This window comes from Bactrocera tryoni, chromosome 3, assembly GCF_016617805.1.
Source record: "Bactrocera tryoni isolate S06 chromosome 3, CSIRO_BtryS06_freeze2, whole genome shotgun sequence".
Classification (NCBI taxonomy): Eukaryota; Metazoa; Arthropoda; class Insecta; order Diptera; family Tephritidae; genus Bactrocera; species Bactrocera tryoni.
The window spans coordinates 50,201,400-50,220,171 of record NC_052501.1 but is presented as its reverse complement, the minus strand read 5'-3'; the positions used below and the strand labels follow the sequence as shown (position 1 = coordinate 50,220,171).

Here is an 18,772-nt window from a genome sequence, read left to right as displayed (position 1 = left end):
GAGGCTTCATGGAGCTTGAGTAATAATCTGACAAGCTGAATTGGACAGTTGAAGCTAACAGCAATTTGCGTGCCACACAACATGCTCCACCGCCCGTTTAATAACAAAAAAGACCATCAAGAAAAGCGGACAATGCAGTCAAAATATGCAGCGATTTTTGAAAGTATTTTCGATGATGTTGGAAGTCAAGTAGGTTAGATTTTAATAACGAAAAGTTTTTCTTAAAAAAAATGGAGTAAAATATTTGCAATTTTTAGAGAGTCTTTTTTGTTATTGCTACGAATTTTTTAAGCTCACAATTTTGAACAACACATCCACTGAAATTGAATTTCGAAGCCTCATTTAAAAGGATGGTGTTCCCTATTTGATGTAAAGTTCAAACTATTTTCTTTTTATCAAGCTGCCGAGAGGCTAACTAAATTAATTTTAGTAAAAATGGTAGTATACACTGTTATATAAGGGGTGATCATAGTGGAGGTGCTTTTTTGACAGATAACGCGTGAGTCGTGTCAAGCTATCATGTTATTTTTGTTCAGTATCTGTGTGGCATTTCATCGTGGAAAGACTTACGTCTGAACAACGTTTACAAATTGTTAAACTTTATTACAAAAATTCACATTCTGTAAAGAATATGCTTCGCGCGCTTTGCGAAGAGGAAGATCTGACGTTTTCGAGCCAAATTTTATTCAGCGAAGAGGCCCATTTCCGACTTAATGGGTATGGAAACAAGCAAAATTCAAGAAGCCAATTCGTCAAGAAAAAACAACGATTTGGTGTGGTTTGTAGGCCGGTTGAATCACACCGTTAAAATTTCTCTGTGGGGATATGTGAAGTGTAAAATCTATCCCGTTTCGATGCACGCCTTGAAGGAAAACATCACGCGTGTCATAAGTCGGTTACTAATCGAAATTTTCGAACGAGTCTTCGAATATTGGACTCAACAGATGGTCCATCTGAGACGTAGCTGCAACATTTGGAAGAGATAATCTTCAAAAAAATTAATACCAAAAAATGTTTATCCGAATGATAATAAACATTTATTAAATTTGAAGTTCCTGTGTTTTTCTTTAAAAAAGTAGGGAACCTCGAATTGTATAACTCTATAAATGTGGAATGGCATTCCTGACAAAAGTGACAATTAGGCAAAGGGGAAACACCAAATTGCCATAACGTGGATTTCTTCCATTTTGGTGAGCAAACAGAAGGGAGAGTTTTAAACTAGCGTCGGGTGCAGCAAACGAATACCGAACACTTAATTTTAATATGATAAACTAATTTTAACATAAAACTTTGAAATTGTAAAACTGAGAAATAAAAAATTATAAGTGAAACAATAAATTTAACTGAAAACATAAACATTTTAACTTTGAAAACATAACGAGAAAGGTGACGAACCCCACATGTATGTAAAAGGGTTGGTTATGAAATATAATTTTAATAAATTCTTTTTATTTGTTAAAAAATAAATTACTTTTGCAAGTAAAAGCATCAAATAATACATATTATACTTTGGATATTTATTCGAGAGAACTTTCTTTATAAAGCTTAATATTTGTAATAGCTTACGTGATTATGAATAGATCAAAAAATTCCCGTTTTAAGTAAATCTATATATATAAAAGAAAGTGACGTTAGTTACTATGCTTATAACTGGAGAACGCCTGGACCGATTTCGGTGATTACCACCAATTCGGACAGGTCTTCGCCCAAACAACTTAAGAAAATTCTGGAAAATTTTCCGAAAAAAAAAATTATGAAGAAAATAAATTTTCAAATACGATTTTAAAAAGGAAATAAAAACGAACATGATTTTAAATGCTGGCGCATAACTAAAAAACGCCTGGACCAATTTTGCCAATTCTTTTTTTAAAATGTTCGTTGAGGCTCAAGGATGATTTTTATGGCGAAAAAAATTCGAATAATTGCCGGAAAACCCCTAAAAAGAGCCCTTTTCTTTTTCCCATACAAACGAATGAATACTGTTAGTAACGCTAATTCTCGAGAACAGCTGAACCAATCTTGATGAAATTTTCAACTTTTCAAACAACAGTTGCGATGTTTTGTAAACTTTATTTTAAAGCAACGTATATGTGGTGCTGTTAGATGCTGGATGTACTCTGTGGAGTGGCAAAAGAGAGGTTTGCCGCACGCACATATTCTTCTTTGGATGGTGGATGGTGGTTACACCAAATCAAATTGATGACATCATTTCTGCGGAAATTCCTGATCCAGAGATAGAAGCAGAATTATACGAAGCCAATATGCTTCATGTACCTTACGGACATCACAATACCACTTCGGCTTGTATGTCTGACAATAAATGTACGAAACGCTTTCCACGTGCTTTTCTTTCGGAAACACAAACAAGAAATGATGGATATCCAATGTATCAGCGTCGCTCACCAGACGACAATGGCAGAACATTTAGCATGCAATTTAGAGGCGTGAATATCGAAGTTAACAACACATCGAAGTCGACAACATATGGATCGCACTATATTCGCCAATGTTGTCTAATTCACATTCAAAAGTCATGTCAATGTTGCGTACTGCAGTTTGGTGTAATCGATAAAATACGTGTGTTTGTATGGTATTTACTTTTGCGATTCATGAACGTTTTCCGACTGTTGTGCGTCTCGCAGTTAATTTGGAGAATGACCAAATAGTCTATTTCAACACAGAGAATAGAGTACAGACAGAAAAAAACACCCCCAGCAACAAAATTAACATTTACGAGTTTTTTCTCAACTTTCGTCAGTGAACCGTTTGCGAGAACTTGCTCTATTCGGAAATATCTTAATATTATACATACAATTACAATTACAATTGCTGGGACATGATAATCACTGGAATGAAGTTCGCACACTCTTCGCGATGATCAGCCATCAAATTAGCGTCAATTATTGAATACGAACAAAAATGACATTGCCGAAGACATTTTACATCGTATTCGCTAAGAATTGGAAATGGGTAAATTCCGGTTGATACTTCCGGTGGTTTGATATCAATTCCATCTTCCATTTCCCAATTCACCAAAGATGAATTCGGACATTAGACAAATTATCGTAACTACAATTCCTTAAGTGCACGCGCAATGTTAGCTGCCAAAAATACCGATGTTGTTGACTTAAACTGGAAGATTCAAAGTCAAATTCCGGGAGACTTGCGCTCATACAAATTGATCGATCGTGGAATTTCTAAATTCTTTGAATAGGCTTGGTATGCCACCGCATCATTTGCGTCTCAAAGTTGGATCTGTCGTTATTATGTTCCAAAATCTTCAGGCGCCGAAACTGTGTAATGGAACCTGACTGATTGTGACGCAGCTATCGAATACAAAGGTGCAGAATGTTTGATCCTACGAATTCTTCTGAGTTCTAACGATTTGTCATTTCAGTTCAAACGTATTCAGTTTCCAGTGAAAATTGCATTTGAGACACAAGGATAGTCGCATAGTGTATGGTATACATTTGGAAATGCTATGTTTTTCACTCGGCCAGATATACGTGGCCTGCTCACGACTATCTTTTCTATACACCGGAACAGAAACCAAAAAATGTTGTTTATCAAGCTGCGATCCATTGAAAAAAAGTGAAATGATAAATTCAACTTTTTCATTTCTAAACACATAATTTCATGCAGGACTGCGGAGTCAGCTAGTTATATATAAATGTAAAAGGTATGGATGGTTTTCCAGATTAGTGAAAAAGGAACTAAAAATGTTAATAACCAAATTTTTTTCGACGGTCTTATAAATTTTGCTGCTTTCAAATATACATAGCTAAACATATTGCAATTATTTTACCATTTTTGGAAAAAATAACTCTTAATCTGATACGCAAACGATTAGAAATTCTACGTGTACCGTACTCAGCTGTTCAGCGTCTTAAAGGTAAATTATTCCAGGCACGTCCAAACTTGTTTAGAAATATAGATATAATATCTGAGAAAAAATTTCGAAGCAGCAAACTATGTAACTAATGAGTTCTCTAGGATATCTTTGGGGAAAGTTTATGACCACCAATTAAGCACAAAAAGTTAATAAAAATACAAAAATGTTCCATTCTATTTGTTTTAATTAAAATATAGCAGCGGCAGACGTAGTCCTTCGTGTCAAGACTGCATAAAGTATTCCCTATAGTTTCTAGTATAGTCATAGACATATTTCGTCTGGTGTCTCTAGGCAACTAAGTTTACAATATACTGAATTACATATACAATTTTAACTACAGTAAGCCCTTAAGTGCTAACAACATTTTTAATGTGTCTAAAGGTATACCAACCTCACATTAATTTCTCACTTTTCTTTATATACGAGTGCATGTATATTTACTTTTGTTGACATACTTCCTGGCACTCGACTTTATTTACACTTTGCTTACAACTCATTGCAGACAGCGGCGCAGCGGCCCTCACCAAGGATTAGTGCAATAAAATGGTGGACATCTTCGAGGATGTCAACTCCCCGGAGGTGAATAGCCTAAATGTAGGCCGGCCGTTAACCTACTGGTACCGCTCCCGTACGCTGAAAGGTGCACCGCAGGACTTTGTGTTGCGGATGCGTTTTACAAAGTTTAAAGTTGGCACACTGCTGAATGCAACACACTGCAGGGGCGGCTAATTGCAGGTGAATGTGGCGTGGTTCTAAAGAAACGTGGAAAGTTTAACAATACATTTATGGTATAAAGAGTAGTGGGAGCATAAAAGCGGTAGCTAGACACGCTAGCGAGCACTCACCTCAATTTACGGCATTTTTTTGCGTGTCGAGCATATATTAAAAGTGCCGTTAGCAAATATTTTCGCGCAAGTAAACAGATTGTTTGTGGGGTTTTTAATACATATATTTTTATTATAATAAGAACAGCAGCAATCAATATTTTTTGTATTCGCGCTGTGTGTACATATGTATGCGCCACTATTTGTTCACAACTGCCACCACTCGGCAAAATCTGATTTATGGGTGCATGCAAGCGCATTGGACGCTACGTCCGGTAGGGAAAAAAACAGCAACAACAAAACCAGTCAACGCATTCTGTAATTTATGAGTGCTCAGCTCTGTGGGAGCGACCAGCAGTGAAAAGCACTTGAAGCGCTTGAAGTGCTTTTCTTTTTTATGTGACTTTACTTTGTCACTATGTGATACTTTGGGTTGAGTATTTGGTTTTTCTTTTATTTCTTTTTATTAGGGACCGGCTACTTAAATTAAAATATATGAAACTGCTGGGGCAATAACAGAATGTGAAAAAATACTTAAATATAGTTGTGTACGGAAGTCTACTATTTTGCTCTATACCATTAGCTCAATGCTAAAATATGATGAAAATATGCACAACAAAAATAGCTACAACAACAGGAGCTAATAAAAGCAATACTGATAGGTTTTCCACAACATGTACTCAATAGCAAAGGCAGTGCAATAAATGTTTAATTAAATGTAATTGCTGAAAATCGCATATACCGAAGTATAGATAAGCAGTTTCGAAATTTATGCGTGTCCTTTAAACTATTGCGTTTCTTGCGCCTGTTATTTAAAAGACGCAAATTATTGCCGCGCAGGGTTTATTTCACTTTTTAGTATAGTGTTTTTTTTTTTAAATTCCATATTTACTTCCATGAGTGTACTTGAATATTTGTGTGTTTCTCTTCGCAACAGATTGCGGATGGCAATGTCTTCAATCGCCATGAGCCCGGCAAGTTTTGTGGCAAGGCCGAGCAGACGCAAAGTTTCATCAGTGAGACCAACTATGTCAAAGTGCTCTCCACACGGATAAGTTTACCGATCAGGTATGTGTAGACTGAAATAAGATAATGATGTGTATTCATTTCTGTAACAGCAAAATAGTTTATCGAAAAAAAAACAATTTTCTAGCTTTAAATAAAACTTTTATTATATTACTAACAAAAAACGTTGAAAAAATGATTAAATTCGAACGATTTTGAACGGGTTCAAAAAATAAAGATATATTACTGAAAATTAAAAAAAAAAACATGTTAGATGCAAATACTGAATAATTACTACCAAATATCAGGAAGAAAAAAGAGAAAAAAATGTATACCAACAATATAATTAAGATTCACAAAATAATTTTTTTTTATATTTAACATTTTTTTGCATTTGGTTACTATTTTAAGCCAGAGCCATCATTGCCAATATTCTAGAGCACTTATCGATAATCTTACACATTAAAATAGAGAAAAGAAAATGTTTAATTTTTACCTCAAATAACTTGTTGTCCGATTTGATGCGATGGATTTTGAACGAAAAATGATTTCAAATTTTTGTCGGAAACTCTTTTAAGTAAGAATGCGTAACCTTGTCTATAGTATACATATATGAAACATCAACTATTTTGCATAATTTTAACGAATACAGGTTTCTGCTCTAATACGGTCATATTACAACGTTGGTGTGTAATTTTAGTACTTTCTGCTTTCCCAATTAGTAGTTGTTTGAAACCAACTAAAAATGACCCGAAAATTCTTGGCATCCATTACTCCTTGCAAATAAGAACTGTGTAATCTTGTGCTAGTTCCGCTTTATCACATGCTTAATCCTAACTTATAAAATTCTGCAATTTTAGAAGCTCAAATTTTGCAAAAACGTGTATCTCAAAGTAATTAACAAAATGTAATATCGAAATTTTAGAAGGAATTTTAATTTTATGGATACATATATGTTATACAAGTTATAGAGGCATACATAAAAGGTGTTTTCCAAAGTAAATAGGACTTTAGAAAAAAACAGAACAAATACTTTTTTTGGCAAAATCAATTTATTTTATTTAAAATAGTCTCCGGTTGCTCCAACACAGTTTTTGGCATGGTCCAAAAGCATGTCCAACGAGTGTTTTAGCTTGTTGGTCGTATGCCGGTGCAAGCCTTTTGAATGACCTCTAGTCTGCATAACGCTTTCCTTTCATGGCAAACGCATTTTTCCGAAAAGGAAGAAGTCGCACGGTGCCATATCAGGGGAATACGGGGAGTGGTTAGTGGTTAAAATGTGATTCCTGGTCAAATAATCGGGCTCAAGCGTTGATCGATGAGTTGGATTCTGAGCAGTTATTGGTCGTCAGTCAATTTGTGCGGAACAAACCGTGCACACACCTTTCGTAAGCCCAAATTTTCGGTCAGAATGCGATAAGTCGATGTTTTGGAGATGTTCGATTCCATTTCCATGAATTTCTATGATGATTTCGGCTGATTTTTGATGAATTCACGGACAGTTTCAATGGAATTTCCGGTGATCACGGATTCTGATTGACCCACATGTTGAACGTCTTTAATGTCCTCACGACCACTTTGAAAGCATTGAAATCAGTCGTGCACTCTGCTATGGGATATGCAATCATCGCCATAAACTTGTTTCATCAATTGAAACGTTTCGGTAAAAGTTTTATCAATTTTAAAACAAAATTTATTGTTGGCTCTTTGTTCGAATTTTATTTTCGCACCGATAACACAAACATACTGACACTTAAAACGCTATAACTTTGTCTTTGTGAAATTAACCTGGATCGTGGTTTAAACATCATATCTATAATATAATGACGCAGAATAATTGAAGTGCATACGGGTTGATACAAATATCTTGGATCCGAGATAAAATGAGGTAATGAAGCCCGAACTTAGTCTTTCCCTTCTTCTGCAATTTTCTTCCTTTATAAATCTTGTTTTACAGGAAATATTGCAACAGTGGAATTAATTTAAAGGTATTTGAATGAAAAATATGTCACGTATGTTCAACAAATACAAAATAATGAAAAAGTTCAAGTCTAACGGCGTAATTCTCATATATAAATATCAAAATGATCAATCATTCAGAATATAATTAATGAATTTCATTAAAAAACAGTAATAAATTACATTTAATTATTTAATTAAATTTAACACCTGCACAATGATTAAGCATAATGCACGTAGATTCGTACTGCTATATACATATATGGTGCATTTAAGAGTAAATATTACCTCAATACATGTATAAATTATAAAAATTTGTCAATATATGAGCAATGAATATCATAAAAGGCCTTTATTATATTTTTTAATGTGGTGCATTAAAACTGTTAAACAAAAAATGATATGCAATCTAGTACAGTATACAACTGAGTACAATGAATCGCGTTGAATTGGTGTATTTGGGACTTGCTGTAGCAAAAATATGATTTTTCGCAGAGCATTAGAAACTTGACTAAATATGGAAATAATATGCTTCCAACTGACTGAGAACATATCACGTTTTGGGGACTTTGTAGGAAAACTAAAGTTTTTCAAAAGAGTTCTGTTCCGATGTTTTCGTAAACCTAACCGTTTAACTGATATTACGGGTGAAATCTTTTGCTAGTTTTATAACTCAATGAAAATATATAATTCGAAATTTCACATATTTAACCAACAACCCCGAGCGAAAATTGAGATATCCTGATGAAACTTGGTACGTAAGTTCCATAGTACAAAAAAATTTCGAGTTCGTAGATGGGCGTAATCGGACCACTCCTACGCCCACAAATTGCCATTAACCGAAAGCGTATAAAATGCCATAACTAAACATTAAATTAAGGTAAATATAAAACTAATATGTGACACAGGGAATCGCAGTAGCCAGCGGCACCTTTGGGTAAAAATTTTGAAAAAGTGGTCGTGGGCCCGCACTCCAATAAATTTAATGTACTATATATCTCCTAAACCAGTTAAGCTACAACAACCAAGCTCACTCAGTACGAATATTATAAGAACTTCTACCAATTTTGAAAAACAGGACGAAATCGGATGAATTCCGTTCACTCCTCATATAACGGTACTGTTAAAAACTACTATAAGCGCGATAAATCAATAACTAAATACTACAAAAACATTAAATTTTTCCACCGGTATAAGAGAGCTTTATTCTAATAACACTTGTGAAAATTGGACAATGGGGATGGCATCGCCCACTTTTTGGCGAAAATCCATTTCTCGAGATCCGATTTACCGATTTCAATAAAAACAACATACCAAATGTTGAATCTCGCCTTTCTTATTTCAGATGATTAAAATAAAATGTATGTAGCTTATCCGCAGGCGACGCGTTATGTCCACTTACTCAAAGCCATCACAAATCCATAATCCTCGGTAGGGAGTGAAAGTATGATTTTTTTTTATTTTTTTGATTTAAATATTATTATTATTTCAGGTTGCAATAAAGTCCTCAAGCCGATTCTTTAGTTAATCGGAAGCCATTGTTGGTTGAGATTAACTTATGAAATACCAATGAGTACTTCTGGCAATTACTCTCGAAAGAAAAAGTGGCGGTTTATTCACTTAAGGGGTCGGCTGTGACAAAAAGTTCTCACTCACTCCAACGATTCTCCATTCTGTGGATCCCATTCCTGAAATCAGATTCCGCAAGATCTGCAAAATACGCTTCAACAACCGTGATTATTTTGATGAAAAACGCTTATCTCGCGTAAGCTTTTTGAGTTCTGGAAACAATTGGATATCGCTGGGGGCCAAATCTGGTAAATACGGTGAAAGTTTCAACAATTCGAATTTTAATTCATACTTTTTAGCCACTGTCAAAATGCTCTTGTGACACAGTGCATTGTCCTGATGAATAAGGATTTTTTTCTTCTGCAAACCGCATCTTTTTCCACAAATTTTTTCATTCAACTGGTCCAAAAGGTTGAAATAATATTCAGAATTAATCGTTTTACCAATTTACAAGTAATCCACAAACAAACTTTCCCTTGCATCTCTGAAAACTGATGCCATAACCTTCTTGGCCGATTTCCGGACATGAATTCGTTTCGAAGTCGAACAACCAGGTTCACACCAATCTTTAGACTTGTTTTGATTTAGGATCATGGTGATAGAGCCAAGTCTCATCCATAGTGATGAATCGACGCACAAGATCCACTTCATCCTTTTTGAAACGCTCCAAATATTGCTGAGAAATTCGCATTTGAGTCTGTTTTTGTTAAATTGTTAGTGCACACAGCTTTCTAACACCCAAAATTTCACTTAAAATGTGCCTCACACTGCCTAATGAGATGTGCTGAGCCTCTACGAAATCCTTCTCAGTCAATCGAAAATCTTCCAAAACCATATCGTGTATTTTGGCTATGATTGCTGGTGTTGATGCACTTTTTGGACGTCCTTCACGTGAATCGTATTCAAGATTTGTACGACCACGTTTAAATTCAGCAACCCTTCTTTCTACTGTTCTAATTGTAGGCGAACAATCATTATACACTTTTAACATTCGTCGCTAAATTTCCTTTGGTGCTACACCTTCCAAAAATAACAATTTTATCACTGCACGATATTAAATTTGTTTCCATTGTAAAAAAATACTATGACACGGCGACACTAAATGGCTTTTAAACAAAGAATGAATTGATTGAATAACCTGGTATTTCGAACCCTTCGTTCTTGTATGGGTTTGATATATTTATGCTGAGCTTTGAGCAGATAGTCCTTTAAGCATCTGAAGGTTCTTGAACCACCTTTTAGCACAACCTCGCTAGCCTTAAATGCCTTTATTAAAATATCTTACTATATAAAAGTTGGCTTATGGAATGGGTTATGAAGAAAAAGTAATGAACACTCCAAATATTGGTATATTTTAAATGGTTTTAAAAATAGACGTATGTTGAATGTGAGGCAACGACAATGTCATTTAATGTTTGCTGCGGCTGCCTGTGGTTACGACCGAATGTCCGCCTGTCCGACAGCGGTTAGTTGTCATAGAGCGGCGGCCATTTGGTAGTTCGTGGTTGCAAGAAGTGAAAATAATGAAAATATTGTATTACGACCACAATGAGCGGCTGCGCACACTTACACATCCACATATATGCATGTTGTACACACACAGGAAGTAAATAGTATAATGCATGTGTGAGTGTGTATTTAAAAATATAATTATATATTGAAACAAAGTTTCACCATTGCCAACAATCAGCGAGCAGTGGTGCAAGCGCGCTCCGATAGCAAGCCACGTGTGCCACCAACCGCAATTACATGAACGCGAGCACCGTCGCGACACGTCGCGCTTACTTCATATCTGTGTCAGAGTAAATATAATTATGCAAGAGGGCGGGTGTATGTATGTATGTGTGGCTGTGTGTGGACGTGGCAGCTGAATATTCGAAAATCAATAATTCGAAATGAAGTCCGCAAATAAATACTATAAAATAGTACACACGTCGACTAACGGTAATCCGTGCGAAAGCGCGCCTCACATCACATCAGGACCGTGGTGCTGACGACGAAGACCTGACTCTGCCGCAGCGAGTTGATGATGACTCAACGCGGATAAATGGCTGGTTGGTTGCATAAGCGCAACTAAGGATGTTGCTGTTGTTGTTGTTTTTGCCCCGCTGTTCCGCTTGCAGGTTGGAGTGACTTGTCGGCTGCTGGTGGCTGATCCTTTATTTATTCGATCACATTCGACGGGAAATTAACAGCGTTATGCCATGCGGCAAAATGGTAAGTAGCGATGATGATGACGTAAAATGATTCAACACACACGTGCATACGTATGTATATATATGCAATTATAAAAGCGTACGTGTGTTGCAGGAGTAAGTTGCAAACTGCACCTGTAACAAATGTGTGGGGCGTCTGCAGCATGGCTGATGGCTTTATTGTTGGCTTTGCGTACACGTCGCTGAAAAACAGGAGAGCTGCCGTAACGAGCACAGTGTTGCCGACTTCCGCTGCATTTCTTCGCTCTGGAGATATTAATGTTGTAATGACGTGACATGAAGCGGCCTGCACTGGTGTTGTGAGACCTTGAGATTGCGAAAGGAAGGCTGTGCAGCACTATCGGAACTAACCCCTGTAATGAAGTGCACCTAAGATGTGGGGTCTCCTACACTTCCGCAGAAGACTCTCCATGAGGCTCTCTTGGCTTTCCCAAACTCGGACTTGTAATTAACCAATTCCGCCCTATACAGTACCCTTTAGAGCCACTTCTACGCGCTTTGTTGAAGAGTCTGCTTTTCGAAGATCTCTCCGTTAGCTCTGATGTCCTTTCCCTTTACATATCTGAGTATTTAGAGGACAGGAGCTTTCAAAAGTAGTGACTAGCGAGGGATAATTTTTCGAAAAATTCATTTGTAACCATTTCCCTACAATAAAATTGCATTTCGTTTAAAAAACTGCGAGACCTAATATCTTAACCATTAATAAAGCTTTCTGGATCGCATCTTTTCTTTTACCATTTCACATAGAAAGCACATCTCTAGAAGTACTGAGCATTAGGTTATCCTCAAAAAACTTCTATGTTAAGTAATGATTGCATGACACAGTCGACTAATAAAATTATGGACGAAAAAAAATATACAGGAATTATGCATTTTTATTACCATTCGATTCTATTATATCAGAACATAAAATTAAAATACTGCTGTTGTGTAATAAAAACATGAAGCCCAGCAATACGCTGTAAGCTATGTATAATAATATTTTTAATATATGTTTTTGTCAGCCACTGAATCAGTGTCTTGTTAAATACCACCCGCACCTTCCGTGATTATGCAGCAATTTCCGTCCCCACCGCCACATCGTTAAGCGCGAAATGCCATGTACGCAATCGACTTTCTAAATGTTGACGCGATGACCATCAATACACGAGTGTGAAACAGATTCACCGTGAAGGTCATTAACAAACAAAGCCCGAAAAAAATTTAAATGACAGCTTATACTTGTACATATATACATATTTATGTATACATATTTCTGTTGTCCTGGCAATATGTATTTTTTAATGCATTTTTTTATTTTTTTTTACTTGTTGCTTTTCGGCGAATTTCAATCTTTAACCGGCCTTCTCATTACACCCCTGTGCATAATATCACGTCACTTGCGGAATACTTCTTCGCTCATACTCCAATGTTATACTCGTATAAAATAAGATACTTCAATTTCATTCTGGTGAATTATTTCGCTTACTGCGTTGGAGCTTTCAGTCATGGCCAGCAGATGAATTGAATCAAGGAATTTGTGGTTTCAGTAGGATCTAAGAAGATTTAGACAAGTATCAAACAGGATCAGTTTTTCAGTTTTTTATAAATATCTAAAATCTGTTGAACTTAAAAATATTTTTTTTTACTTTTAAAATTTAAAACATTCAAAATCTGCGAAAGGCAAAACTCTAACGATACATACATATTTGCCTTAATAGTTATTACTGATGTTATTTTTTAATGAATTAAGATCATAATACTTGCCTTTAAAAAATTTGCTATTTTAAGTCTCAAAACGTTTCAGTCTAAACCTTTCAATATTAATGACACCTGCATTTTATTTGATGTAGATATTATCTGTATCTTTCTTCAGCAATTCACCCCTGCATTCAAATATTGTAACTCAGTTGCACATAAAGTACTGTCGTTCCATTAATTATCATTCCGCATTTAATTATGCATCTAAGTGCATCAGCGTGATTCGCGCGCCTGCATAAAGCGGCAACAGTCATTAATTTATGCCACCAAAGGATAAGTCTCCCCGACCTGTAGTTGCATATAAACTCGGAGGTGGAGTGTATAAACAAATTTTTTCGGAATTTTTTGATGACATCTATTGGAGAATTGATTGGGTGAATGAGATGCGTTTTTTCACTGGCGGACACGATTTCTCATGTTTGAATCATCTGAAACACCAAAACCCAATTTATTCTTAAAGAGTACGTGAATGGTTATCGTGCCTACTAGAATCATGAAAAAATGTTGATAAATAAAAAAGGAATTAATGTTTTTTTTTTTTAATTTTTCTCCATTTTTTTAACACACATTGTAAATTATGAATATAATATGGACAATAAACAGGTGTTTTGTGAACATTTAAAAAAAATTAAGCAAATCGGCTTAGTAGTTCGACAGGAATCATGTCCGCCAGTTTAAAAAAGTGTGTTTTGAGAAAAAAGCGTTTGAAGTTTGAGGTGTGCACCCCGAGCGCTCCGAACGACGAGCGTTATTATTATTTTTGGGCCTTTTCGAAACCTTTCAATAGTAAAGTGGGCTGATAGATTAATTCTAAGGGTATAACGGACCAGAAAATGTAAAAAAAAAATTGAGAAAAGATTATCCTACTGACCCCTTAATATATGCCATATTTATTCATCATGCTTGTTCGCGCGGGAAAAGCGTTTTGTGAAGCCGTCAAAGCCGTTGCCTGCTCTATCCTTGCATACTTCACCGCTCTCTTCGCTTTATCACACCTTGACCAATGGAGATCCATCCGTTTTTCTCAAAATAGTATTTTCAAAATCGGTGACTAATAATACGCGAAAACGGTTAAGCCGATTAATTGCAAAGTTGAGCACGAGGTTTCAAAATATATTTTTTAGTAATTAATAGAAAAATTTTGGTCACCGATAAATACTTTTTCTAAACGAAATTTTGGTCAAAATTCGATGTAGTGGTCACCAAAACGTCTTCCTTGAGAGGAGATCAAGGAAATCGGCTGTAATTTCTTACCAAAGAAATATTTTTACTAAGACTAAGTCTTAAAATGCAATTTTAAGTTATTATTGTAACTATGAGTACAAATTTTTGGATCCATAAATTTAAAAGTTTTCTCAGGAAGAGTTCTGTAAAATTCGCTTTTTCCGGCCTTTTAACTGTATATAACCTTTTAAATGTAATTTAATCACTTGGTCGGAGCATGGCATAATGGTAACAACGAAATTTAGTGACTTTAAAAGCTCAATAAATTTTTTTTGAATACCATATATTTTAAAACATTAAGTTTTATTATTAAACAAATCCATAAAATTTTGTTCGATTGTGTTTGTACATAACTTAATTAAAAAGTGAAAACTCAAGGAATTAACATTTTTTTTAATCTTATAAATAAAGTTCCATTCTGATATGAAAGCTTTTTTAGCCTAATTGTTTAAAAACATATCCTAAAAGTAACAGATAGCCAAAAATGGAATAGATCTATAAAGCTAAAGCTTAATAAGTTCTTATAAAGTATTGCAATATCATAAAAAAGTTAAAGTTTCAAGACTGGTACTGGACTGTAGCTATTATTTAACTTATAATCAGAAGCAATTGAGGTGGAAATAATTAGCTAATATCTAAAGCAACATAGGAAATGAAAGCTTCAACATTTTTTGTTATTTATTAACTCCAAAAATGTACGAAGAAGTTTATAATTTAAGAGCTCAGAGGAACTTTATTTCTAGATCAAAAGGGTTAAAAGCAATTTAAGTAAGAAGCAAGCAAAACAGTTATGGAATGAATTAATATTGTCAATTTTTGCAATTCGATTTAAAGCCTTAAAATTTTTAAATCAGTTAACAGACTATTATTCTGCTTTCATATGCGTATACGAATATATCAATGCACTCTTGAACCGTAAAAGCTCACACAAGTACAGAGGTGTGCGTGAGTGAAAAATTCAAAATGAATGCACGTCGCCGGCAACGCATGTACGGTCATACATATGTACATGTACATGTATTTCGTTGGGATTATAACACTCACCTGGCAAGTTCAATGACTTGACGCCTGTAGCTTCCTTTCGGCTTTGTTGCATGGCCTACTTCACTCTCTACCAGACTCCTTGTACTGTCTGCTTGGCGAACAATACGCTTAACATCTCTCACATACACATATCTACACTAAAGTATTAATGTGCGGAAGTATGTGTGATAATGCAGCAGTATTAGTCTTGATGAGCTCATTTTAAAAATACATAAAATATTGCTCAAAAGCATTACAAGACAGTGCACAACGACAATAAAGGCTAATAAAAGCAAAGCTGGCTAAAAACCACAAAACCAATGTCATATCAGGCATCAAAACATAAATAAAAACAAAACATACACATACATTTGAGAACTTCTCAGCGCGCCCATACGTCAAGCGATTTTCTTATATTTACACTTCTATAAAAAAAATTTTGTAATACGTGCATACATACACATATAAAAGGTGTAGAGAGAGCAACTCACCTGAACGTTTAAAAATTTTAGTGTAAGCAAATGGAAGTGTGGAGAGACTGCTAAGCAGAAGTCCAAAATACTTCGGAGTAAGATTGGTAGCGAAAGAATAATCTTAATAACTTTCAGGTATATATGATGGCGAAAAGATATATATCGATTAGGGTGTCCGTTATTTCCCATGTTGATTATTGTTTTTTTTTTTGTCAACGCTCGCCGAATTTTCAGTTTTTGCCTTAAAAATATAGATCGAACATAAACAGGCTGATTATTTTCAATTTAAACCATGTCTAAATCATTTTAATTTTCCCATGTACATAAACTGACAATTTTTGATATTTTACATTGAACAAGTAAATGAAACACTACGGTAAGCGATATTGATGTAAAAAAAATTGTCGCTGTTAGTAATTTATTTCTTAAGAAAGCGGAAGTTAAAAGTTGTACGCAGTTAAATTATACATCAAATAACCTGAGCATTCATACAATCAATTATATATTCTATGTTACTCATACGATATGGTTTACTAAATAATTGATGCATAAATTTGACTGCGTATAACTATTGAAGAAATGTATGCAACAAATTTTCTTAAACTTTTTTGTAACGCGGAAAATTTTGTATTAGAATACCGCATTTTCAATGGATAAACCAGACAAAGTCAATATTGGAGCTGGAGTGTAAACAATGACGTATACATTTAGTCAGAACAAAATATTTCTTCACCTTTTACCGTAATTTTTTTCAATTTTTACCAGAATATATGAGCTCATGTTCAAATCAGAAAAAAAACAATCGCTCCAGCTATCGAAGATTCAACCACACAGTTCGGTCTGACTTTAAGTCGTTTTCTCTAGCATTATCTTCTCCATTTCAAGGCACTTTGGTTAGGGGAACTTCACTTTACTGTATTGCTGCTGAAAGGTGTACATACTCGTATAATTAGCGCAGAGGTTGGGTTCTGACTGATTTTGTTCGAGAGATTAATTCTTATTCGACGCTATTGTATATTCATGTTTACTTCCAAGCAAAATATCAATAACCAAGGTCAATTAGAGAAAAGTTTTGTTACTTGCTGAGCATCTGTTTCGTGATTTTCATGTAAATCCTTTTTATTTTTTTACTCGCTCAATGTTTGGGGAACCCTGTAAAATTGACGCCATCCACTATATTACGTTAGTTTCCTTTAAACAGCCACTTGGTCAGAAAGTATGAACATAATCAACACCAATGATTAAAATTGTGGAATTCATGAGCATAACCGATAGCTCGTCAAACTAATACCTCTAGCGTAAAGCAAAGTTTCTCGGTGAATATAATTAATCTGAAATCGGTTTTGAAATATTGATGGCTCTTATTGATTCTGCTTGTTTTATTTGCTCAACTTTTCTATTGTTATCGGTTCTAACCACTTTTGCCCCAAGTAAACCCACAAGGTTGGAATCAAGTTTGGTCGAAAACTTTGCAAACAGTTTGCGACTACTCGTGCAAATATACATATGTAGTACTACGAACACCATCTATATGATTTCTATTAGTTAGATTATAAGTATTAGTTAAGGAATAATCCCATTTTTGGTGAAGCAACAAAAATGAATCAAAAAGCATTTCGTGCGTTAAGAACGTATTGGTTTTTGGGGGTCTTCAGTCTTGCAATACTTCGAAAAGATTTCTGTATATCTCAAATTTAAATAGACCTTTTTATCAACACTTCATTTATGCCGCTATTTTTTTATGCCAGGTCTTTTGCAATTTTAAATTGCCTGTCAAGATGCCCCCTCCAATAGTTAGCAGGTATGAAAAAATGTTATAGCTACCCATAGATGTATTGAATCACCCAATTTACTACTTAAGAACGAACAACTCTGTCCACGTTATGAAAACTTGTCTACAACTTGCCAGCTTTTACTTTGGCATCGTTTTGTTTATTGCACGTTTACGCCAATTTAAGGTTTGAATATTGGGTACTGCGATGGTAGCGCAATATATCGGATCCAATGTAAAACATTCCAAAAATAGCAATTAATTACAAATGAAAAATTAATTTAAAAAAACATTTTCCAGGGGACCAAATTGTGAATCTAAACCATTCTCGAATCTCCTTGAACACACACACAAAATTTCATCGAAATTGGTCCAGCCCTTTAGGAGCAGTTCAATTACAAACACGGTCAGAAGATTTATATATATAAAGATAAGCATATTATTCCTGCAAATAGCATTATTGCTCCATCCATAAATTTCATACACATCTTACTCATAGTACCAACTTACTACCAAGTGATAGTGTAAAGCACGCGTTAGAGATATCCAATACCGGAGCCATCATCTCTAGGCGTCACATTACATAAATATAGTACACCTGCAACACGTAGCTATTCATGAATGGATCATTTAAACGTTACGTGTACAGGAAGTAGTGGAGAGATGAAAATGTGGCGCAAAAGATGCAGCAATATAAGAACCGGGGGTTAAAGAAATTAGTAAAAATAATAACTAATACTAATGTATCTTATGTCCCTGGGGCTGAAGAAATTTTTTGACAAAAGTCCTTAAAGTTTAGAAGACGTCTGAGGTATAATGATACTTTCATGCTATAAAACTGAGCATGCCAGATTTCTAGAACAGTTTTGGGAATATATGTTTGTGATAAGCTTTCATAAATTAATATTTACTCAAATAGTTCATCAAGAATCTTTTAGATCAACCTCAGTTCATTATATTTCTCTTTTTTTTGACTTCTTTAATATTTTCAGTGAAGCTTTCATATTTGTGTACCCTCACAGCTCGCAAATTTGTAATTCTAAACTTTATCCAAATTCCTATTTATATAAGCTTTT

The 18,772-nt window shown here is 34.9% G+C and overlaps 1 pseudogene; it reads left to right on the top strand.

The window, feature by feature from the left end:
* Nucleotides 1-713: 713 nt before the first annotated feature.
* The window catches only part of LOC120770656, a 117,391-nt pseudogene continuing 99,332 nt past the window's right edge, over nt 714-18,772 (top strand).